This window comes from Coturnix japonica, unplaced genomic scaffold, assembly GCF_054131305.1.
Source record: "Coturnix japonica strain WE unplaced genomic scaffold, WE-NBRP24 Scf141, whole genome shotgun sequence".
In the NCBI taxonomy this organism is placed as follows: Eukaryota; Metazoa; Chordata; class Aves; order Galliformes; family Phasianidae; genus Coturnix; species Coturnix japonica.
Genome location: NW_028189044.1, coordinates 74,998 through 99,318, shown reverse-complemented (window position 1 = coordinate 99,318; position 24,321 = coordinate 74,998). Strand labels below are relative to the sequence as shown.

Sequence of the window (24,321 nt, the reverse complement as noted above, 5' to 3'; positions counted from 1 at the left end):
TTTTTTTTATATTTTTCCTTCCTAGATCCAATCGCAATCTCCCTTCCTTTCCCCTCTCTCCGAGCACACGTAGCCGGGCCAGGCCTGGCCACCGCATCATGCAGTTAGAGAGGGGAGGTACTTTTGTTCCTTCTCTGCCCGGGTTTGTTCCCGCTGTCACGGAGTGAGCTCTACAGAGAACTCTGTGACATCTACAAAGAGCAGCCTCTGCAAAACCAAAGTGCTTGAGCAGCGCTGTGTGCTGGGTATGTGCTTGGCATCTGTCGTCGTGACAAATTTGCATGTTTTCCCCGGCAGGAAGCAGAGATGCTGTTCCAGAGGCAAATCACAGTGATTTGATGACCTCTGCACCCTCCCCAAAATCTCCTACATGAAATCACCTTTCCAAAGCACCGTTTCCTCCACTGCTCTTTACTTACTGCCGTTTTCCAGGTCTCCTTTAACCCCAGAATAAACACAGTACCTCTGGATCTTATCTCCTGTCATGCTGAGTTTTCAGGAATTAGACCTGGGAGAAGTTGTACTGAGGGACGTGGTTTAGTGAGAACTCTTGGTGATGGGTGGATGGTTGGACTGGGCGATCCCATGGGTCTTTTCCAGTCCTGGTGATTCTGTGATTCCTTGATTCTGTGCTGGAGCAACAGGAGAAGCCAACGGGGAAAATCAAGGGAAATACCTAAAAGGAATTAAGGAGTTATCCTTTAAGGAAGTGAGAAGACCAGCTACCCAGCTGAAGTGCTTCTACAGCAGTGCACACAGCTTGGGAAACAAACTGGAGGAGCTGGAAGCTACTGTGCTCCTGTAAAACCACAATATAGTTGCTGTCACCAAAACCTGGTGGGATGATTATATTGACTGGAGTGAACAGTGAAGCAGGAAACAGATGCTCTGCTGGAATTTGGAAGAAAGGGGGGGGTAAATGGGGGATAGTTAAAGGTAGTTTACAGAAACAAGGAAGGGAAACTTAAAGGTAGTTTATAGAAATAAGTAAAGGAAACTTAAAGGTAACAAGTAAAAGAAACAAGGGGCCTGGGAGAGCAGGGAGGATGCAGATAAGGAGTGAGACCTCACGGACGACATCAGGCAAGGAGGAGAATAGATATTGTAAATACCAGAAGAGGAGTTGCATCCCCCTGATAAGAACAAGAGGGGGTCTGCATGCTAAAGAACTATTGAATATGTATCAGAATTCCAAGAACTATTGACTATGTATTAGAATTCTGAGAAATCATTGACTATGTATTAGAATTCCAAGAAATCATTGACTCTGTATTAGATGTACCTATATCTGTGTCACGATTTTACAATTCGGGGTGCAAGTTTGGTGGAGCTATCCCCCTTGCACCCAGCGCTGGAATAAACATACCTGCTTTATAACCCATCTCTGGATTATAGAGTTTTATTCTGCAAGTTAGGAGTGTGCCTATTGGTGGCTACAAGCAGTTCAGAAGGCACAGGTGAGGAAGGAAGGAGTGGGCATTTCTACCTACACAGGAAAGAACAGAATGTGAAGAGCTGTCCCTAAAGAAGTCATATGGGTGACAGTTAAGACACCAAGGCAGGAAAGGGAGCCTTGTGAGCGGTGTCTACTATAGGCCACCTGATCAGTCAGAGCCTGTTATTAGGCTCAGGAAAGCCAAAACCCTGCTTGAATTGAACTTCACAAGGGATGCCACAAAGAACATGTAACTCTTCTACATGTACCTCAACCAGAAAAAGAAAATCCAGGAGGGCGTAACCCCCTTGTCAGTGACACACGCAGGCCTGTACAACAGACGAGGAGAAGGATGAGGAACTCAGCAACTTTTTTTGCCTTGGTCTTCTCTGAAAACTGCTAACCACACAGTCCTCAAACTTTGGGTTTGGTAGGAGGGGGTTTTGGAATCTACATCCGCACTGTAAGCAAAGATCAGGTTCATGAGCACCTGAGGAATCTGAACATCCACAAGTCTATGGGTCCCAAGGAGAAGCATCCCAGCCTCCTTGTCCTATAGCTTTCCAAATTGCATCTGCAGCCCGTTGTTATATTGTTGTTATATTCTGGCTACAGTAGTGCCAGCTGTAGCCAGAAATCCATTGGCTTTGAACGATGCCATCAGCCAGCAGACCCTTGCAGCATAATGCTTAACCTCTCTCTTAGTGAGGATATGCAGGAGGGGTCCGATAATTGCCTGTTCTTCAGCAAATGTGCTCTACCCCATCCTGCCCTCGGCTGTGTTCACCACTCCAATGATCAGTGATTTCGTTATCCCAGGTCAGTCCAGCTGACCCGCTCCTGCTGAGGTCTCTCTCTGCGTCGCTGTGCTGGTCCTGATACCACATCGGGGTCACTGTTTACTGGGAAACCTGCAGGTAGGGGATATTTTGAGGGTGGGGATGACTTGCATCTGGGGGATTTGGGGCTGGGGGAGTCAGGAGCAGTTTTTCGAGACCACCCAAGAGCATGACTGAGCCATGTCCGTGTGTCCGCAGGCCGGCAGACAGTGCTTGCGGTGGAGGAAATGGTGGCAGCGAGCAGCAGCACTGAAGCCAGGTAGGTCCTGTGAGGGCCAGCCCATGCCCCAGACCTGTCCAGGAGCATCCATTTCCAGGCTGGACTGAGCCTCTGGGAGCAGCTGAGCCCTGTTCATGGTTCACATATATCAGCACCAATGTTCCTTTTAAACTTTAATAGTTTTATTTAGAAAGGATGTGCCTGGCTCAGAGCATCTCTGGAGCTCCTGTTCCCCTGTGGCTCAGTGACCTTCCCTGTTTTACAGGTGCCAAGAAACACTGCAAGCCATGGAGGCGCTGCAGTAAGGCTGACCAGGAGCTCCAGCATCCCACAGCTACCATAGCGCTTCCTGGCTCAGACAACACATCAAAGATAAAGGATGCCAGCTGTCAGACAGACTGTGCAAGCTTTTGCATGACTGACATCAAATCCAGGAGCCAGTGCGTCAGCAAAGCGCATGCTGTCATCTCAAAGCTGCAGCTCGGTCATAAAACCTTTGGGAAGCTCTCCATGCACATGGCCAGAAAATGCCTGGAGATAAAGCTTCACTACTTACCTGAGTTAATGCAGAAGTCCATGTGGCGGCAGCGTGGGATGTCCCTCACCCGCCCAGCTGGCACCATGGCATCAAAATCCCAGCTGGTTCACAGATACTTCCCCAGCCATCTGGCTCGGTTCCTGAATAAGACACGCGAGAACCTGGAGCTGCACATCCGCTCCCTGAAGTTGAAGCACTGTGAGAACCTCCTTATCTCAGCCAGTCCATCGAAGCCTGCAGTGTCCCAGGAGGAAGAATCTACCAGCTCGTATGTGACTGCAACATCCATGGCATCTTGGGCTGAGGTAGGCCTCAAAAAACAAAAGCAGCGGACCCTGTCGAAGAAGTCCCTGAGCAGAGGCAAAAGCAACTGGAACGCCGAAGTGAAGGGCACTGGCTTTCCAACTACCAGAGAAACGTTCTGGGGAGTGGAAGAGAAAACCACCACCTACCCCAATAAGCCTACCTAAATAAATATTTCTTTATCTATAAATAAATTTTTCTATATACCTAAATAAGTAAGTGCCTAAGAGCTTTCTCTGAGGGCCTTCCTGGGGATTGAATGGGGAGATGGGCTCAGGAGGGAAGCTGTGTGTTCCACAGGAGGACATGCAGATGAGGACAAGCCCCGGCAAGGTGGCTGGAGCTTCTCCTCCCCTGTGGCCGTGCCCTGGGTGCAGCCTGGGGCTCTGTGACCCATCTGGAGGCACAGCACCAAGTCCTGACAATGCAAGGGGACTGCAGGCTCCCACAGCACCAGGAACAGCCTGTCAGCTCCTTCTGCAGGCTGGCACATTGAGGTGCTGCAAGGCAAGTCCTTTGGTCACCTTGGCCTGTGATCCAGGAGTCATCCCAGCCTGGTCTGTGGGGATGGGGATGGGGAAGGCAGCATGAAGCAGGGATGACCAAGGCTGCAGAATAGCGTCTGTTGCCCTCCCAGCACAGGCAGCCACCAAAGAGCTCCCTTGCACTGGCCACACCGTGCATATGGAAAGAATAGGGTTCTTGCACTGCTGATGCAGCTTCTGGTCAATCCAACTTATCTGACCGTAGCTTCTGTTCTCTTAGGCAGCCTGGAAGGCCAAGCATATCCTGGGCTGAATTAGAAAAGGGGTGGCCAGCAGGGGAAGGGAAGTGATTGTCTCCCTCCTGTGAGGCCCCATCTGCATCACTGCATCAATAGACAAGGGAAGAGTCACCAATGCCTATCTGTCTTGACTTCTGTAAAGACATGGAGATTTTGGAAAGGGTCCAGAGGAGGGCCACGAAGATGATCAGGGGGCTGGAGCACCTCCCCTATGAGGACAGGCTGAGGGAGTTGGGCTTGTTCATCCTGGAGAAGAGAAGGCTGTGGGGTGACCTCATTGCAGCCTTTCAATACCTGAAGGGAACTTACTCCCAGGAGGGGAGTAAACTCTTCGAAAGGGCTGACAATAGCAGTACATGGGGAAATGGTTTTAAGTTAAATGAGGGAAGATTTAGGTTGGATGTTAGGGGGAAGTTCTTCACTAGGAGAGTGGTTAGGCCCTGGAACAGGCTGCCCAGGGAAGTTGTGGATGCCCCGTCCTTGGAGGTGTTCAAGACCAGGTTGAATGGGGCCCTGGGCAACCTGATCTAGTAAATGTGTATGTTTGGTGGCCCTGCTAGGCAGCGGTGTTGGAACTACATGATCCTTGAGGTTCCTTCCAACCCAGGTCATTCTGTGATTCTGTGATTCTGTAAGGCGTTTGGCACAGTAATTCACAACATCCTTCTCTCCACATTGGGAAGATATAAATTTGATTGGTGAACTTTTCTATGAATGAAGAATTGGATGTAGGATTGGGTCCAGAGAGAGCTGGTCAGTGGCTCAATGTCTGGATAGAGTTTGGTGATGATTGGTGTCTGCTCTACAAAACTGACAGAACAACACCGTTTTTATCAGGACACACTGTGTAAGATTTACTTTTTCTTTTATTATTTATTTTTTAATTTTTTTCCTTTGCCAAAGAAAAGTGGGAGTGTCATCAGCTTTTCCATAGCACAGGATCAGCTTAAGTCAAGGTAATCCTGATACGCTTCAGAGTCAGACACTGTCACAGCAGCTAAAGTCATCATGAGTCCCAAAGTGAGATACACCAAAATAAAGAGAAACCTGGACACCTGAGAAATCCAAAACATGGCTGATCCTTTTATTTGTCTTTTTCCATTTTTCCCCTCTCTTCATTTACTATTCCTCTGCCTTTTTCTATTTCTTTTTTTTTTCTATTTCTTCTCTTTCTCTTCTCTACTTCTTTTCCTCTTTTCTCTTCTTTTCTCTTCTTTTCTCTTCTTTTCTCTTCTTTTCTCTTCTCTTCTCTTCTCTTCTCTTCTCTTCTCTTCTCTTCTCTTCTCTTCTCTTCTCTTCTCTTCTCTTCTCTTCTCTTCTCTTCTCTTTTCTCTTTCGTTTCCTTTTCTTTATTTTCCTTTTCTTTTCTTTATTTTCCTTTTCTCTTCCCTTCTCTTCCCTTCTCTTCCCTTCTCTTCCCTTCCCTTCCCTTCCCTTCCCTTCCCTTCCCTTCCCTTCCCTTCCCTTCCCTTCCCTTCCCTTCCCTTCCCTTCCCTTCCCTTCCCTTCCCTTCCCTTCCCTTCCCTTCCCTTCCCTTCCCTTCCCTTCCCTTCCCTTCCCTTCTCTTCCCTTCTCTCCCCCTTTTCATATTTTTTTAATTCTTCTCCAATTCTTCTTCTCTATCTTCATTTTTTCTTCTTCTGTCTTGCTTTTTTCTCTATTTTCATTTTCGTTGCAACTTTCTTAAAACTTTTCACATTCTTCATTATTTCTTGCTTTTCATCTTTCTTTTCTTTTTTTTCTATTCCTCTTCCTTTTCCTCTCCCATTTCCCCCCCTATTTTCTTTTGCTTTTGGTTCTCCTTACCCTATTTGTTTTTCTTTTCCTTCCCCAGTTTCTGTTCTCCTTTCTCTTTTTCTTCCCTATTTAATTTTCATTTTCTCTTCCTTCCCTCTTTATACTTTTTTTTTTTTTAATTTCCCCTTTATGTTTCCCTTTCCCCTTCCTTTTCCCTTTCCTTGTCTTCCTTTTCTTTATATTTTTCCTTTTCTTAAATTTTTCTTTCTTTTCTTCTTCTTCTTCTCCCCTTCTTTCCTTTTGGCTTTTTTTTTTTCCTTTTTCCCCTCTTTGTTTCTTTTTTCTCCCCCATTTTCTTTCTCTTCTCCTTTTTCTATTCTTTTTCTTCCCTATTATCATTTTTCTTCTATTTTCTTCCCTGTTTTCTTCCCTCTTTTTTCTCCCTTTATCTTTACTTTCCCCTTTTGTTTTTTGGTTTTTTGCCCTATTTCTTTTTCTTTACCCTTTTCTTCACTATCTTCATTTAATTTTTCTTCTTTCTTGCTTTCTTTTTAATTTTCATTTTCTTTCCATTTTTCCTCCCCTTCTTCTTTTTTATTTCTTGCTTTTCTTCTCTCTTTTCTTTTTTCCTCCTTTTTTTTTGTTTTTTCTTCCTACTTTTAAAAGCTTGATATCTTTTTTCTTATTTTCTTCCCCCCCCTTTTTTGTTCCCATATATTCTTTACTTCTTTTCCTCTTCCTTTTCCATTTCCCCCCCTATTTTCTATTGCTATTGGTTCTTCTTACCCTGTTTTGCTTCTCCCACTTCTGTTCTCTTTTTCGTTTTTCTTCCCTATTTCATTTTCATTTTCTCTTCCCCCTTTGCTTCCCTCCTTTTTCTTGCCCTTCTTTTTTTCTTCCCCTTTATGTTTCCCTTCTTATTTCTATTTCCTTTTCTTTTTCTTTTTCTTTTTCTTTCTTTTCTTTTCTTTTCTTTTCTTTTCTTTTCTTTTCTTTTCTTTTCTTTTCTTTTCTTTTCTTTTCTTTTCTTTTCTTTTCTTTTCTTTTCTTTTCTTTTCTTTTCTTTTCTTTTCATCTTCTTTTCTATTTTCTTTTTCTTTTCTTTTCATTTTTTTTATTCTTTTTCTTCCCTATTATCATTCTTGTCTATTTTCTTCCCTGTTTTCTTCCCTCTTTCTTCTTCCACTTTTATCTTTACTCTCCACTTTCTGTTTCCGTTTTTTGTCCTATTTATTTTTTTTTTAACTTTTTGTTCCCTATCTTCCTTTTATTTTTCTCATGCTTTTTTTAATTTTCATTTTCTTTCCATTTTTCCTCCCCATTTCTCCTTCTTTTTTATTTCTTGCTTTTCTTCTCTATTTCCTTCCCCCCCCCCCTTTTTTAACTTTTTTTCCTAGTCTTAAAAACTTGATAATTTATTTCATAGTTTCTTCCCTTCCCCCCCCCCCCCCCCCTTTTTTTTTGGTTCCCATTTATTTTTACTTCTTTTCCTCTTCCTTTTACATTCTCTCCCCCCCCCCCCCCCCCCCCCTTCCATTTTTTTTTTTTTGGCTTTTGGTTCTTTTACACTATTAGTTTTTCTTTTGCTTCTCCCATTACTGTTCTTTTTTCCTTTTCTTCAATATTTAATGTTCTTATTCTATTTTCTTCCCCCTTTCCTTCCCTCTATTTATTGCTCTCATTTTTTTATATCCCTTTATGATTGCTTTTTTCCCTATTTATTTTACTTTACCCCTTTATTCCCTATCTTCATTTTATTTTTCTTCTCTCTTGCTTTCTTTTTAATTTTCATTTTCTTCCCATTTTTCTTCCCATTATCTCATTCTTTTTTATTGATTTCCTTTCCTTTCCTTTCCTTTCCTTTCCTTTCCTTTCCTTTCCTTTCCTTTCCTTTCCTTTCCTTTCCTTTCCTTTCCTTTCCTTTCCTTTCCTTTCCTTTCCTTTCCTTTCCTTTCCTTCCCTTTCCTTCCCTTTCCTTCCCTTTCCTTCCCTTTCCTTCCCTTTCCTTCCCTTTCCTTCCCTTTCCTTCCCTTTCCTTCCCTTTCCTTCCCTTTCCTTTCATACTTTCCTTTGCTTTCCTTCTTTTATAAATTCCCTTCTTTTATAATTCCCTTCCTTTGCATTATACCTACCTTCCCTTTATGTTCCTTAGCAGTTTCCTTTACACCTTCTTTTCCATTCCTTTTTTTAAAAATTAACCTCCCCTTTCCTTTTTTATATACTTCCATATCCTTACAATTCTACATACATTGACTTTCCTTTATACATTGCTTACCCTTTCCTTTCATTTATACATTCCTTTCCTTCCCTTTCATACTTACCTTGGTTTCCTTTCTTTTATAAATTCCCTTCTATTTTAATTCCCTTCCCCTTGCATTATACCTACATTCCCTTTCGGTTCTGTAACATTTTCCTTTAGACCTTCCTTTCCATTACTTTTTTTTTTTTTTAAATTAACCTTGCCTTTCCTTTCTTATATACTTCCCTATCCTTACAATTCTACATACATTGACTTTCCCTTATACATTGCTTTCCTTTCCATAATATCTACCTTTCCTTTCTTTTCTATTCCCTTCCTTTCCCTTCCTTTATACTTACCTTTGATCCTTTCTTTTATACTTTCCCTTCCATAATACTTTCCATTCCTTAATACTTTCCTTTCCATTCCTATTTTTAAACTTACCCATTCCTTTCATTTATTCTTTCTTATCCTTTCCAATATACTTACCTTTGCTTTCCTTCCTTTTATACTTTCCCTTCCTATATACTTTCCTTTTCTTTATACTTTCCTTTCTTTTATACTTTCCTTTTCTGTATACTTTCCTTTCCTTTACACTTTCAATTCAATTCCTATTTTTAAACTTAGCCTTTCCTTTCATTTATACTTTCCTTTCCTTTCATACTTACCTTTGCTTTCCTTTCTTTTATAAATTCCCTTCTTTAATAATTCCCTTCCCTTTGCATTATACCTACCTTCCCTTTTTGTTCTTTAACATTTTCCTTTAGACCTTTCTTTCCATTCCTTTTTTTTTTTTTTAAATTAACCTTGCCTTTCCTTTTTTATATACTTCCCTTTCCTTACAATTCTACATACATTGACTTTCCCTTATACATTGCTTTTCTTTCCATTATATCTACCTTTCCTTTCTTTTCTATTCCCTTCCTTTCCCATCCTTTATACTTACCTCTGCTTTCCTTTCTTTTATACTTTCCCTTCCTATATACTTTCCTTTTCTTTATACTTTCCTTTCCTTTATACTTTCATTTTCTGTATACTTTCCCCTTTCCTTTACACTTTCATTTCAATTCCTATTTTTAAACTTAGCCTCTCCTTACATTTATACTTTCGTTTCCTTTCCTTTCATACTTACCTTTGCTTTCCTTTCTTTTATAAATTCCCTTCTTTTATAATTCCCTTCCCTTTTCATTATACCTACATTCCCTTTCTGTTCTGTAGCATTTTCCTTTAGACCTTCCTTTCCATTCCTTTTTTTTTATTTTAATTAACCTTTCCTTTCCTTTTTTATATACTTCCCTATCCTTACAATTCTACATACATTGACTTTCCCTTATACATTGCTTTCCTTTCCATTATATCTACCTTTCCTTTCTTTTCTATTCCCTTCCTTTCCCTTCCTTTATAATTACCTTTGCTTCCTTTCTTTTATATTTTCCCTTCCTTTATACTTTCCATTCCCTTTTACTTTCCTTTCAATTCCTATTTTTAAACTTACCCATTCCTTTCATTTATACTTTCTTATCCTTTCCAATATACTTACTTTTGCTTTCCTTTCTTTTATACTTTCCCTTCCTATATACTTTCCTTTTCTTTATACTTTCCTTTTCTGTATAATTTCCCCTTTCCTTTACACTTTCATTTCAATTCCTATTTTTAAACTTAGCCTCTCCCTTCATTTATACTTTCCTTTCCTTTCATACTTACCTTTGCTTTCCTTTCTATTATAAATTCCCTTCATTTATAATTCCCTTCCCTTTGCATTATACCTACCTTCCCTTTCTGTTCTGTAACATTTTCCTTTAGACCTTTCTTTCCATTCCTTTATTTTTTTTTTAAATTAACCTTGCCTTTCCTTTCTTATATACTTCCCTATCCTTACAATTTTACATACATTGACTTTCCATTATACATTGCTTTCCTTTCCATTATATCTACCTTTCCTTTCTTTTCTATTCCCTTCCTTTCCCTTCCTTTATACTTACCTTTGCTTCCTTTCTTTTATACTTTCCCTTCCTTTATACTTTCCATTCCCTTATACTTTCCTTTCCATTCCTATTTTTAAACTTACCCATTCCTTTCATTTATACTTTCTTATCCTTTCCAATATACTTACCCTTGCTTTCCTTTCTTTTATACTTTCCATTTCCCTTTCTGTATACTTTCTTTTCCTTTACACTTTCATTTCAATTCCGATTTTTAAACTTAGCCTTTCCTTTCATTTATACTTTCCTTTCCTTTCATACTTACTTTTGCTTTCCTTTCTTTTATAAATTCCCTTCTTATATAATTCCCTTCCCTTTGCATTATACCTACCTTCCCTTTCTGTTCTGTAACATTTTCCTTTAGACCTTCCTTTCCATTCCTTTTTTTTTTAAATTAAGTTTCCTTTCCTTTTTTATATACTTCCCTATCTTACAATTCTACATACAGTGACTTTCCTTCATACATTGCGTTCCTTTCCATTATATCTACCTTTCCTTTCTTTTCTATTCCCTTCCTTTCCCATCCTTTATACTTACCTTTGCTTTCCTTTCTTTTATACTTTCCCTTCCTATATACTTTCCTTTTCTTTATACTTTACTTTCCTTTATACTTTCCTTTTCTGTATACTTTCCTTTCCTTTACACTTTCATTTCAATTCCTATTTTTAAACATAGCCTCTCCTTTCATTTATACTTTCCTTCCCTTTCCTTTTATACTTACCTTTGCTTTCCTTTTTTTAATAAATTCCCTTCTTTAATAATTCCCTTCCCTTTGTATTATACCTACATTCCCTTTTTGTTCTTTAACATTTTCCTTTAGACCTTCCTTTCCATTCCTTTTTTTTTTTTTTTATTAACCTTTCCTTTCCTTTTTTATATACTTCCCTATCCTTACAATTCTACATACATTGACTTTCCATTATACATTGCGTTCCTTTCCATTATATCTACCTTTCCTTTCTTTTCTATTCCCTTCCTTTCCCATCCTTTATACTTACCTTTGCTTTCCTTTCTTTTATACTTTCCCTTCCTATATACTTTCCTTTTCTTTATACTTTCCTTTCCTTTATAGTTTCCTTTTCTTTATACTTTCCTTTCCTTTACACTTTCATTTCAATTCCTATTTTTAATCATAGCCTCTCCCTTCATTTATAATTTCCTTTCCTTTCATACTTACCTTTGCTTTCCATTCTATTATAAATTCCCTTCTTTTATAATTACCTTCCCTTTGCATTATACCTACCTTCCCTTTCTGTTCTGTAACATTTTCCTTTAGACCTTTCTTTCCATTCCTTTCATTTTTTTTAAATTAACCTTGCCTTTCCTTTCTTATATACTTCCCTATCCTTACAATTCTACATACATTGACTTTCCCTTATACATTGCTTTCCTTTACATTATATCTACCTTTCCTTTCTTTTCTATTCCCTTCCTTTCCCTTCCTTTATACTTACCTTTGCTTCCTTTCTTTTATACTTTCCCTTCCTTTATACTTTCCATTCCCTTATACTTTCCTTTCCATTCCTATTTTTAAACTTACCCATTCCTTTCATTTATACTTTCTTATCCTTTCCAATATACTTACCCTTGCTTTCCTTTCTTTTATACTTTCCCTTTCCCTTTCTGTATACTTCCTTTTCCTTTACACTTTCATTTCAATTCCTATTTTTAAACTTAGCTTTTCCTTTCATTTATACTTTCCTTTCCTTTCATACTTACCTTTGCTTTCTTTTATAAATTCCCTTCTTTAATAATTCCCTTCCCTTTGCATTATACCTACATTCCCTTTCTGTTCTGTAACATTTTCCTTTAGACCTCCCTTTCCATACCTTTTTTTTTTTTTAAAATTAACGTTGCCTTTCCTTTTTTATATACTTCCCTATCCTTACAATTCTACATACACTGACTTTCCATTATACTTTGCTTTCCGTTCCATTATATCTACCTTTCCTTTCTTTTCTATTCCCTTCCTTTATACTTATTTTTGCTTCCTTTCTTTTATACTTTCCCTTCCTTTATACTTTCCATTCCTTTATACTTTCCTTTCCATTCCTATTTTTAAACTTACCCATTCCTTTCATTTATACTATCTTATCCTTTCCAATATACTTACCTTTGCTTTCCATTCTTTTATACTTTCCTTTCCGTTATACTTTCCTTTTCTGTATACTTTCCGCTTTCCTTTACACTTTCATTTCAATTCCTATTTTTAAACTTAGCCTCTCCTTTCATTTATACTTTCCTTTCCTTTCCTTTACTTTCATACTTACCTTTGCTTTCCTTTCTTTTATAAATGCCCTTCTTTAATAATTCCCTTCCCTTTGCATTATACCTACATTCCCTTTCTGTTCTGTAACATTTTCCTTTAGACCTTCCTTTCCATTCCTTTTTTTTTTTTTTAAATTAACCTTTCCTTTCCTTTTTTATATACTTCCCTATCCTTACAATTCTACATACATTGACTTTCCTTTATACATTGCTTTCCTTTCCATTATATCTACCTTTCCTTTCTTTTCTATTCCCTTCCTTTCCCTTCCTTTATACTTACCTTTGCTTCCTTTCTTTTATACTTTCCCTTCCTTTATACTTTCCATTCCCTTATACTTTCCTTTCCATTCCTATTTTTAAACTTACCCATTCCTTTCATTTATACTTTCTTATCCTTTCCAATATACTTACCTTTGCTTTCCTTTCTTTTATACTTTCCCTTCCTTTATACTTTCCTTTTCTTTATACTTTCCTTTCCTTTATACTTTCCTTTTCTGTATACTTTCCTTTCCTTTACACTTTCATTTCAATTCCTATTTTTAAACTTAGCCTTTCCTTTCATTTATACTTTCCTTTCCTTTTATACTTACCTTTGCTTTCCTTTCTTTTATAAATTCCCTTCTTTTATAATTCCCTTCCCTTTGCATTATACCTACATTCCCTTTCTGTTCTGTAACATTATCATTTAGACTTTCCTTTCCATACCTTTTTTTTTTTTTAAATTAACCTTGCCTTTCCTTTTTTATATACTTCCCTATCCTTACAATTCTACATACATTGACTTTCCATTATACTTTGCTTTCCTTTCCATTATATCTACTTTTCCTCTCTTTTCTATTCCCTTCCTTTCCCTTCCTTTATACTTACCTTTGCTTCCTTTCTTTTGTACTTTCCCTTCCTTTATACTTTCCATTCCCTTATACTGTCCTTTCCATTCCTATTTTTAAACTTCCCCATTCCTTTCATTTATACTTTCTTATCCTTTCCAATATACTTACCTTTGCTTTCCTTTCTTTTATACTTTCCCTTCCTTTATACTTTCCTTTTCTTTATACTTTCCTTTCCTTTATACTTTTCTGATCTGTATACTTTCCTTTCCTTTACACTTTCATTTCAATTCCAATTTTATACTTAACCTCTCTTTTCATTTATACTTTCCTTTCCTTTCCTTTCATACTTACCTTTGCTTTCCTTTGTTTTATAAATTCCCTTCTTTTATAATTCCCTTCCCTTCGCATTATACCTACCTTCCCTTTCTGTTCTGTAACATTTTCCTTTAGACCTTCCTTTCCATTCCTTTTTTATTTTTTTAAATTAACCTTGCCTTTCCTTTTTTATATACTTCCCTTTCCTTACAATTCTACATACATTGACTTTCCTTTATACTTTGCTTTCCTTTCCATTATATCTACCTTTCCTTTCTTTTCTATTCCCTTCCTTTCCCTTCCTTTATACTTACCTTTGCTTCCTTTCTTTTATACTTTCCCTTCCTTTATACTTTCCATTCCCTTATACTTTCCTTTCCATTCCTATTTTTAAACTTACCCATTCCTTTCATTTATACTTTCTTATCATTTCCAATATACTCACCTTTGCTTTCCTTTCTTTTATATTTTCCCTTTCCATTTCTGTATACTTTCCTTTTCTTTACACTTTCATTTCAATTCCTATTTTTAAACTTAGCGTCTCCTTTCATTTATATTTTCCTTTCCTTTCCTTTCATACTTACCTTTGCTTTCCTTTTTTTTATAAATTCCCTTCTTTAATAATTCCCTTCCCTTTGCATTATACCTACATTCCCTTTCTGTTCTGTAACATTTTCCTTTAGACCTTCCTTTCCATATCTTTTTTTTTTTTTAAAATTAACCTTTCCTTTCCTTTTTTATATACTTCCCTATCCTTACAATTCTACATACGTTGACTTTCCATTATACTTTGCTTTCCTTTCCATTATATCTACCTTTCCTTTTCTATTCCCTTCCTTTCCCTTCCTTTATACTTACCTTTGCTTCCTTTCTTTTATACTTTCCCTTCCTTTATACTTTCCATTCCCTTATACTTTCCCTTCCATTCCTATTTTTAAACTTACCCATTCCTTTCATTTATACTTTCTTATCATTTCCAATATACTCACCTTTGCTTTCCTTTCTTTTATATTTTCCCTTTCCATTTCTGTATACTTTCCTTTCCTTTACACTTTCATTTCAATTCCTATTTTAAACCTAGCCTCTCCTTTCATTTATACTTTCCTTTCCTTTCCTTTCCTTTCATACTTACCTTTGCTTTCCTTTCTTTTATAAATTCCCTTCTTTAATAATTCCCTTCCCTTTGCATTATACCTACATTCCCTTTCTGTTCTGTAACATTTTCCTTTAGACCTTCCTTTCCATTCCTTTTTTTTTTTTTAAATTAACCTTTCCTTTCCTTTTTTATATACTTCCCTATCCTTACAATTCTACATACATTGACTTTCCATTATACTTTGCTTTCCTTTCCATTATATCTACCTTTCCTTTCTTTTCTATTCCCTTCCTTTCCCTTCCTTTATACTTACCTTTGCTTCCTTTCTTTTATACTTTCCCTTCCTTTATACTTTCCATTCCCTCATACTTTCCCTTCCATTCCTGTTTTTAAACTTACCCATTCCTTTCATTTATACTTTCTTATCATTTCCAATATACTCACCTTTGCTTTCCTTTCTTTTATACTTTCCCTTCGTTTATACTTTCCTTTTCTATATACTTTCCTTTCCTTTATAATTTCCTTTTCTGTATACTTTCCTTTCCTTTACACTTTCATTTCAATTCCTATTTTTAAACTTAGCATCTCCCTTCATTTATACTTTCCTTTCCTTTCATACTTACCTTTGCTTTCCTTTCTTTTATAAATTCCCTTCTTTTATAATTCCCTTCTCTTTGCATTATACCTACATTCCCTTTCTGTTCTGTAACATTTTCCTTTAGACCTTCCTTTCCATACCTTTTTTTTTTAAAAAATTAACCTTGCCTTTCCTTTTTTATATACTTCCCTTTCCTTACAATTCTACATACATTGACTTTCCCTTATACATTGCTTTCCTTTCCATTATATCTACCTTTCCTTTATTTTCTATTCCCTTCCTTTCCCTTCCTTTATACTTACCTTTGCTTCCTTTCTTTTATACTTTCCCTTCCTTTATACTTTCCATTCCCTTATACTTTCCTTTCCATTCCTATTTTTAAACTTACCCATTCCTTTCATTTATACTTTCTTATCCTTTCCAATATACTTACCTTTCCTTTCCTTTCTTTTATAGTTTCCCTTCCTATATACTTTCCTTTTCTTTATACTTTCCTTTCCTTTATACTTTCCTTTTCTGTATACGTTCCTTTCCTTTACACTTTCATTTCAATTCCTATCTTTAAACTTAGCCTCTTTTCAATTATACTTTCCTTTCCTTTCATACTTACCTTTGCTTTCCTTTGTTTTATAAATTCCCTTCTTTTATAATTCCCTTCCCCTTGCATTATACCTACCTTCCCTTTCTGTTCTGTAACATTTTTTTTTAGACCTTCCTTTCCATTCCTTTTTTTTTTTTTTAAATTAACCTTGCCTTTCTTTTTTTATATACTTCCGTTTCCTTATAATTCTACATACATTGACTTTCCTTTATACTTTGCTTTCCTTTCCATTATATCTACCTTTCCTTTCTTTTCTATTCCCTTCCTTTCCCTTCCTTTATACTGACCTTTTCTTCCTTACATTTATACTTTCCCTTCCTTTATACTTTCCATTCCCTTATACTTTCCTTTCCATTCCTATTTTTAAACTTACCCATTCCTTTCATTTATACTTTCTTATCCTTTCAAATATACTTACCTTTGCTTTCCTTTCTTTTATACTTTCCCTTCCTTTATACTTTCCTTTTCTATATACTTTCCTTTCCTTTATACTTTCCTTTTCTGTATACTTTACTTTCCTTTACACTTTCATTTCAATTCCAATTTTTAAATTTAGTCTCTCTTTTCATTTATACTTTCCTTTCCTTTCCTTTCATAATTACCTTTGTTTTCCTTTCTTTTATAAATTCCCTTCTTTTATAATTCCCTTCCCTTTGCATTATGCCTACCTTCCCTTTCTGTTCTGTAACATTTTCCTTTAGACCTTTCTTTCCATTCTTTTTTTTTTTTTAAATTGACCTTGCCTTTCCATTCTTATATAGTTCCCTATCCTTTCAATTCCACATACATTGACTTTCCCTTATACACTGCTTTCCTTTCCATTATATCTACCTTTCCTTTCTTTTCTATTCCCTTCCTTTCCCTTCCTTTATTCTTACATTTGCTTCCTTTCTTTTATACTTTCCCTTCCTTTATACTTTCCATTCCCTTATACTTTCCTTTCCATTCCTATTTTTAAACTTACCCATTCCTTTCATTTATACTTTCTTATCCTTTCCAATATACTTACCTTTGCTTTCCTTTCTTTTATACTTTCCCTTCCTTTATACTGTCCTTTTCTTTATACTTTCCTTTCCTTTATACTTTCCTTTTCTGTATACTTTCCTATCCTTTACACTTTCATTTCACTTCCTATTTTTAAACTTAGCCTCTCCTTTCATTTATACTTTCCTTTCCTTTCCTTTCATACTTACCTTTGCTTTCCTTTCTTTTATAAATTCCCTTCTTTTATAATTCCCTTCCCTTTGCATTATACCTACATTCCCTTTCTGTTCTGTAACATTTTCCTTTAGACCTTCCTTTCCATTCCTTTTTATATTTTTTAAATTAACCTTGCCTTTCCTTTTTTATATACTTCCCTTTCCTTACAATTCTACATACATTGACTTTCCTTTATACATTGCTTTCCTTTCCATTATATCTACCTTTTCTTTCTTTTCTATTCCCTTCCTTTCCCTTCCTTTATACTTACCTTTGCTTCCTTTCTTTTATACTTTCCCTTCCTTTATACTTTCCATTCCCTTATACTTTCCTTTCCATTCCTATTTTTAAACTTACCCATTCCTTTCATTTATACTTTCTTATCATTTCCAATATACTCACCTTTGCTTTCCTTTCTTTTATATTTTCCCTTTCCATTTCTGTATACTTTCCTTTCCTTTACACTTTCATTTCAATTCCTATTTTTAAACTTAGCCTCTCCTTTCATTTATACTTTCCTTTCCTTTCCTTTCATACTTACCTTTGCTTTCCTTTCTTTATAAATTCCCTTCTTTAATAATTCCCTTCCCTTTGCATTATACCTACATTCCCTTTCTGTTCTGAAACTTTTTCCTTTAGACCTTCCTTTCCATATCTTTTTTTTTTTTAAAATTAACCTTTCTTTTCCTTTTTTATATACTTCCCTATCCTTACAATTCTACATACATTGACTTTCCATTATACTTTGCTCTCCTTTCCATTATATCTACCTTTCCTTTCTTTTCTATTCCCTTCCTTTCCCTTCCTTTATACTTACCTTTGCTTCCTTTCTTTTATTCTTTCCCTTCCTTTATACTTTCCATTCCATTATACTTTCCTTTCCATTCCTATTTTTAAACTTACCCATTCCTTTCATTTATACTTTCTTATCCTTTCCAATATACTTACCTTTGCTTTCCTTTCTTTTATACTTTCCCTTTCCCATTCCCTTTCTGTATAATTTCTTTTCCTTTACACTTTCATTTCACTTCCTGTTTTTAAACTTAGCCTCTCCTTTCATTTATACTTTCCTTTCCTTTCCTTTCATACTTACCTTTGCTTTCCTTTCTTTTATAAATTCCCTTCTTTTATAATTCCCTTTCCTTTGCATTATACCTACATTCCCTTTCTGTTCTGTAACATTTTCCTTTAGACCTTTCTTTCCATTCCTTTTTTTTTTTTAAATTAACCTTGCCTTTCCTTTCTTATATACTTCCCTATCCTTACAATTCTACATACATTGACTTACCCTTATACATTGCTTTCCTTTCCATTATATCTACCTTTCCTTTCTTTTCTATTCCCTTCCTTTCCCTTCCTTTATACTTACCTTTGCTTCCTTTCTTTTATACTTTCCCTTCCTTTATACTTTCCATTCCCTTATACTTTCCTTTCAATTCCTATTTTTAAACTTACTGATTCCTTTCATTTATACTTTCTTAACCTTTCCAATATACTTACCTTTACTTTCCTTTCTTTTATACTTTCCCTTCCTATATCCTTTCCTTTTCTTTATACTTTCCTTTCCTTTATACTTTCCTTTTCTGTATACTTTCCCCTTTCCTTTACACTTTCATTTCAATTCCTATTTTTAAACTTAGCCTCTCCTTTCATTTATACTTTCCTTTACTTTCCTTTCATACTTACGTTTGCTTTCCTTTCTTTTATACTTTCCTTTTATTTTCTGTATACTTTCCTTTCCTTTACACTTTCATTTCAATTCCTATTTTTAAACTTAGCCTCTCCTTTCATTTATACTTTCCCTTCCTTTCCTTTCATACTTACCTTTGCTTTCCTTTCTTTAAAAATTCTCTTCTTTTATAATTCCCTTCCCTTTTCATTATACCTACATTCCCTTTCTGTTCTGTAGCATTTTCCTTTAGACCTTCCTTTTCATTCCTTTTTTTTTATTTTAATTAACCTTGCCTTTCCTTTTTTATATACTTCCCTATCCTTACAATTCTACATACATTGACTTTCCCTTATACATTGCTTTCCTTTCCATTATATCTACGTTTCCTTTCTTTTCTATTCCCTTCCTTTCCCATCCTTTATACTTACCTTTGCTTCCTTTCTTTTATACTTTCCCTTCCTTTATACTTTCCATTCCCTTATACTTTCCTTTCCATTCCTATTTTTAAACTTACCCATTCCTTTCATTTATACTTTCTTATCCTTTCCAATATACTTACCCTTGCTTTCCTTTCTTTTATACTTTCCCTTTCCCTTTCTGTATACTTCCTTTTCCTTTACACTTTCATTTCAATTCCTATTTTTAAACTTAGCCTTTCCTTTCATTTATACTTTTTTTTCCTTTCATACTTACCTTTGCTTTCTTTTATAAATTCCCTTCTTTAATAATTCCCTTCCCTTTGCATTATACCTACATTCCCTTTCTGTTCTGTAACATTTTCCTTTAGACCTTCCTTTGCATTCCTTTTTTTTTTTTTAAAATTAACCTTGCCTTTCCTTTTTTATATACTTCCCTATCCTTACAATTCTACATACACTGACTTTCCATTATACTTTGCTTTCCTTTCCATTATATCTACCTTTCCTTTCTTTTCTATTCCCTTCCTTTATACTTATTTTTGCTTCCTTTCTTTTATACTTTCCCTTCCTTTATACTTTCCATTCCCTTATACTTTCCTTTCCATTCCTATTTTTAAACTTACCCATTCATTTCATTTATACTTTCTTATCCTTTCCAATATACTTACCTTTGCTTTCAATTCTTTTATACTTTCCTTTCCGTTATACTTTCCTTTTCTGTATACTTTCCGCTTTTCTTTACACTTTCATTTCAATTCCTATTTTTAAACTTAGCCTCTCCTTTCATTTATACTTTCCTTTCCTTTCCTTTCCTTTCATACTTACCTTTGCTTTCCTTTCTTTTATAAATTCCCTTCTTTTATAATTCCCTTCCCTTTGCATTATACCTACATTCCCTTTCTGTTCTGTAACATTTTCCTTTAGACCTTCCTTTCCATACCTTTTTTTTTTAAAAAATTAACCTTGCCTTTCCTTTTTTATATACTTCCCTTTCCTTACAATTCTACATACATTGACTTTCCCTTATACATTGCTTTCCTTTCCATAATATCTACCTTTCCTTTATTTTCTATTCCCTTCCTTTCCCTTCCTTTATACTTACCTTTGCTTCCTTTCTTTTATACTTTCCCTTCCTTTATACTTTCCATTCCCTTATACTTTCCTTTCCATTCCTATTTTTAAACTTACCCATTCCTTTCATTTATACTTTCTTATCCTTTCCAATATACTTACCTTTGCTTTCCTTTCTTTTATACTTTCCCTTCCTTTATACTTTCCTTTTCTTTATACTTTCCTTTCCTTTATACTTTCCTTTTCTGTATACTTTCCTTTCCTTTACACTTTCATTTCAATTCCTATTTTTAAACTTAGCCTCTCCTTTCATTTATAACTTCCTTTCCTTTCCTTTCATACTTACCTTTGCTTTCCTTTCTTTTATAAATTCCCTTCTTTTATAATTCCCTTCCCTTTGCATTATACCTACCTTCCCTTTCTGTTCTGTAACATTTTCCTTTAGACCTTTCTTTCCATTCCTTTTTTTTTTTTTAAATTAACCTTTCCTTTCCTTTTTTATATACTTCCCTTTCCTTACAATTCTACATACATTGTCTTTCCTTTATACTTTGCTTTCCTTTCCATTATATCTACCTTTCCTTTCTTTTCTATTCCCTTCCTTTCCCTTCCTTTATACTTACCTTTGCTTCCTTTCTTTTATACTTTCCCTTCCTTTATACTTTCTATTCCTTTATACTTTCCTTTCCATTCCTATTTTTAAACTTAGCCTCTCCTTTCATTTATACTTTCTTATCATTTCCAATATACTCACCTTTGCTTTCCTTTCTTTTATACTTTCCCTTTTCTTTTCTGTATACTTTCCTTTCCTTTACACTTTCATTTCAATTCCTATTTTTAAACTTAGCCTCTCCTTTCATTTATACTTTCCTTTCCTTTCCTTTCCTTTCATTCTTACCTTTGCTTTCCTTTCTTTTATAAATTCCCATCTTTAATAATTCCCTTCCCTTTGCATTATACCTACATTCCCTTTCTGTTCTGTAACATTTTCCTTTAGACCTTCCTTTCCATATCTTTTTTTTTTTTTTTAAATTAACCTTTCCTTTCCTTTTTTATATACTTCCCTATCCTTACAATTCTACATACATTGACTTACCCTTATACATTGCTTTCCTTTCCATTATATCTACCTTTCCTTTCTTTTCTATTCCCTTCCTTTCCCTTCCTTTATACTTACCTTTGCTTCCTTTCTTTTATACTTTCCCTTCCTTTATACTTTCCATTCCCTTATACTTTCCTTTCAATTCCTATTTTTAAACTTACTGATTCCTTTCATTTATACTTTCTTAACCTTTCCAATATACTTACCTTTACTTTCCTTTCTTTTATACTTTCCCTTCCTATATCCTTTCCTTTTCTTTATACTTTCCTTTCCTTTATACTTTCCTTTTCTGTATACTTTCCCCTTTCCTTTACACTTTCATTTCAATTCCTATTTTTAAACTTAGCCTCTCCTTTCATTTATACTTTCCTTTACTTTCCTTTCATACTTACGTTTGCTTTCCTTTCTTTTATACTTTCCTTTCATTTTCTGTATACTTTCCTTTCCTTTACACTTTCATTTCAATTCCTATTTTTAAACTTAGCCTCTCCTTTCATTTATACTTTCCCTTCCTTTCCTTTCATACTTACCTTTGCTTTCCTTTCTTTTATAAATTCTCTTCTTTTATAATTCCCTTCCCTTTTCATTATACCTACATTCCCTTTCTGTTCTGTAGCATTTTCCTTTAGACCTTCCTTTTCATTCCTTTTTTTTTATTTTAATTAACCTTGCCTTTCCTTTTTTATATACTTCCCTATCCTTACAATTCTACATACATTGACTTTCCCTTATACATTGCTTTCCTTTCCATTATATCTACGTTTCCTTTCTTTTCTATTCCCTTCCTTTCCCATCCTTTATACTTACCTTTGCTTCCTTTCTTTTATACTTTCCCTTCCTTTATACTTTCCATTCCCTTATACTTTCCTTTCCATTCCTATTTTTAAACTTACCCATTCCTTTCATTTATACTTTCTTATCCTTTCCAATATACTTACCCTTGCTTTCCTTTCTTTTATACTTTCCCTTTCCCTTTCTGTATACTTCCTTTTCCTTTACACTTTCATTTCAATTCCTATTTTTAAACTTAGCCTCTCCTTTCATTTATACTTTTTTTTCCTTTCATACTTACCTTTGCTTTCTTTTATAAATTCCCTTCTTTAATAATTCCCTTCCCTTTGCATTATACCTACATTCCCTTTCTGTTCTGTAACATTTTCCTTTAGACCTTCCTTTCCATACCTTTTTTTTTTTTTAAAATTAACCTTGCCTTTCCTTTTTTATATACTTCCCTATCCTTACAATTCTACATACACTGACTTTCCATTATACTTTGCTTTCCTTTCCATTATATCTACCTTTCCTTTCTTTTCTATTCCCTTCCTTTATACTTATTTTTGCTTCCTTTCTTTTATACTTTCCCTTCCTTTATACTTTCCATTCCCTTATACTTTCCTTTCCATTCCTATTTTTAAACTTACTGATTCCTTTCATTTATACTTTCTTATCCTTTCCAATATACTTACCTTTGCTTTCCTTTCTTTTATACTTTCCCTTCCTTTATACTTTCCTTTTCTTTATACTTTCCTTTCCTTTATACTTTCCTTTTCTGTATACTTTCCTTTCCTTTACACTTTCATTTCAATTCCTATTTTTAAACTTAGCCTCTCTTTTCATTTATACTTTCCTTTCCTTTCCTTTCATACTTACCTTTGCTTTCCTTTCTTTTATAAATTCCCTTCTTTTTAATTCCCTTCCATTTGCATTATACCTACATTCCCTTTCTGTTCTGTAACATTTTCCTTTAGACCTTCCTTTCCATTCCTTTTTTTTTTTTTTAAATTAACCTTGTTTTTCCTTTTTTATATACTTCCCTTTCCTTACAATTCTACATACATTGACTTTCCTTTATACTTTGCTTTCCTTTCCATTATATCTACCTTTCCTTTCTTTTCTATTCCCTTCCTTTCCCTTCCTTTATACTTACCTTTGCTTCCTTTCTTTTATACTTTCCCTTCCTTTATACTTTCTATTCCTTTATACTTTCCTTTCCATTCCTATTTTTAAACTTACCCATTCCTTTCATTTATACTTTCTTATCATTTCCAATATACTCACCTTTGCTTTCCTTTCTTTTATACTTTCCCTTTTCTTTTCTGTATACTTTCCTTTCCTTTACACTTTCATTTCAATTCCTATTTTTAAACTTAGCCTCTCCTTTCATTTATACTTTCCTTTCCTTTCCTTTCCTTTCATACTTACCTTTGCTTTCCTTTCTTTTATAAATTCCCTTCTTTAATAATTCCCTTTCCTTTGCATTATACCTACATTCCCTTTCTGTTCTGTAACATTTTCCTTTAGACCTTCCTTTCCATATCTTTTTTTTTTTTTTTAAATTAACCTTTCCTTTCCTTTTTTATATACTTCCCTATCCTTACAATTCTACATTCATTGACTTTCCATTATACTTTGCTTTCCTTTCCATTATATCTACCTTTCCTTTCTTTTCTATTCCCTTCCTTTCCCTTCCTTTATACTTACCTTTGCTTCCTTTCTTTTATACTTTCCCTTCCTTTATACTTTCCATTCCCTTATACTTTCCTTTCCATTCCTATTTTTAAACTTACCCATTCCTTTCATTTATACTTTCTTATCCTTTCCAATATACTTACCTTTGCTTTCCTTTCTTTTATACTTTCCCTTCCTTTATACTTTCCTTTTCTTTATACTTTCCTTTCCTTTATACTTTCCTGATCTGTATACTTTCCTTTTCTTTACACTTTAATTTCAATTCCTATTTTTAAACTTAGCCTCTCTTTTCATTTATACTTTCCTTTCCTTTCATACTTACCTTTGTTTACCTTTCTATTATAAATTCCCTTCATTTATAATTCCCTTCCCTTTGCATTATACCTACCTTCCCTTTCTGTTCTGTAACATTTTCCTTTAGATCTTTCGTTCCATTCCATTTTATTTTTAATATTAACCTTGCCTTTCCATTCTTATATAGTTCCCTATCCTTACAATTCTACATACATTGACTTTCCCTTATACATTGCTTTCCTTTCTATTATATCTACCTTTCCTTTCTTTTCTATTCCCTTCCTTTCCCTTCCTTTATACTTACCTTTG

General features: G+C 34.9%; 2 long non-coding RNA genes across 5 annotated transcripts in view; one reads left to right on the top strand and one right to left on the bottom strand.

The window, feature by feature from the left end:
- The first annotated feature begins 4,916 nt into the window (after window positions 1-4,916).
- Window positions 4,917-24,321, top strand: part of LOC146751087 (uncharacterized) — a 38,968-nt gene continuing 19,563 nt past the window's right edge. Inside the window, exon 1 of the long non-coding RNA XR_014941932.1 lies at window positions 4,917-4,966. This is a non-coding gene — a long non-coding RNA (uncharacterized LOC146751087). The remainder of the gene's footprint in view (window positions 4,967-24,321) is intronic.
- LOC146751089 (uncharacterized) lies at window positions 7,461-24,154 on the bottom strand. Of its 4 annotated transcripts, none has more exons than XR_014941929.1 (3): window positions 13,482-15,717; window positions 12,348-12,895; window positions 7,461-11,796 (listed from the first exon to the last, which is right to left on the bottom strand). It is a non-coding gene; the product is annotated as an uncharacterized LOC146751089 (long non-coding RNA). The 4 variants fall into 4 exon arrangements; XR_014941930.1 differs by lacking the exon at window positions 7,461-11,796 and adding an exon at window positions 21,112-24,154 and having other exon boundaries at window positions 12,056-12,895; window positions 13,482-20,559; XR_014941931.1 differs by lacking the exon at window positions 7,461-11,796 and adding an exon at window positions 21,244-24,154 and having other exon boundaries at window positions 12,056-12,895; window positions 13,482-19,601.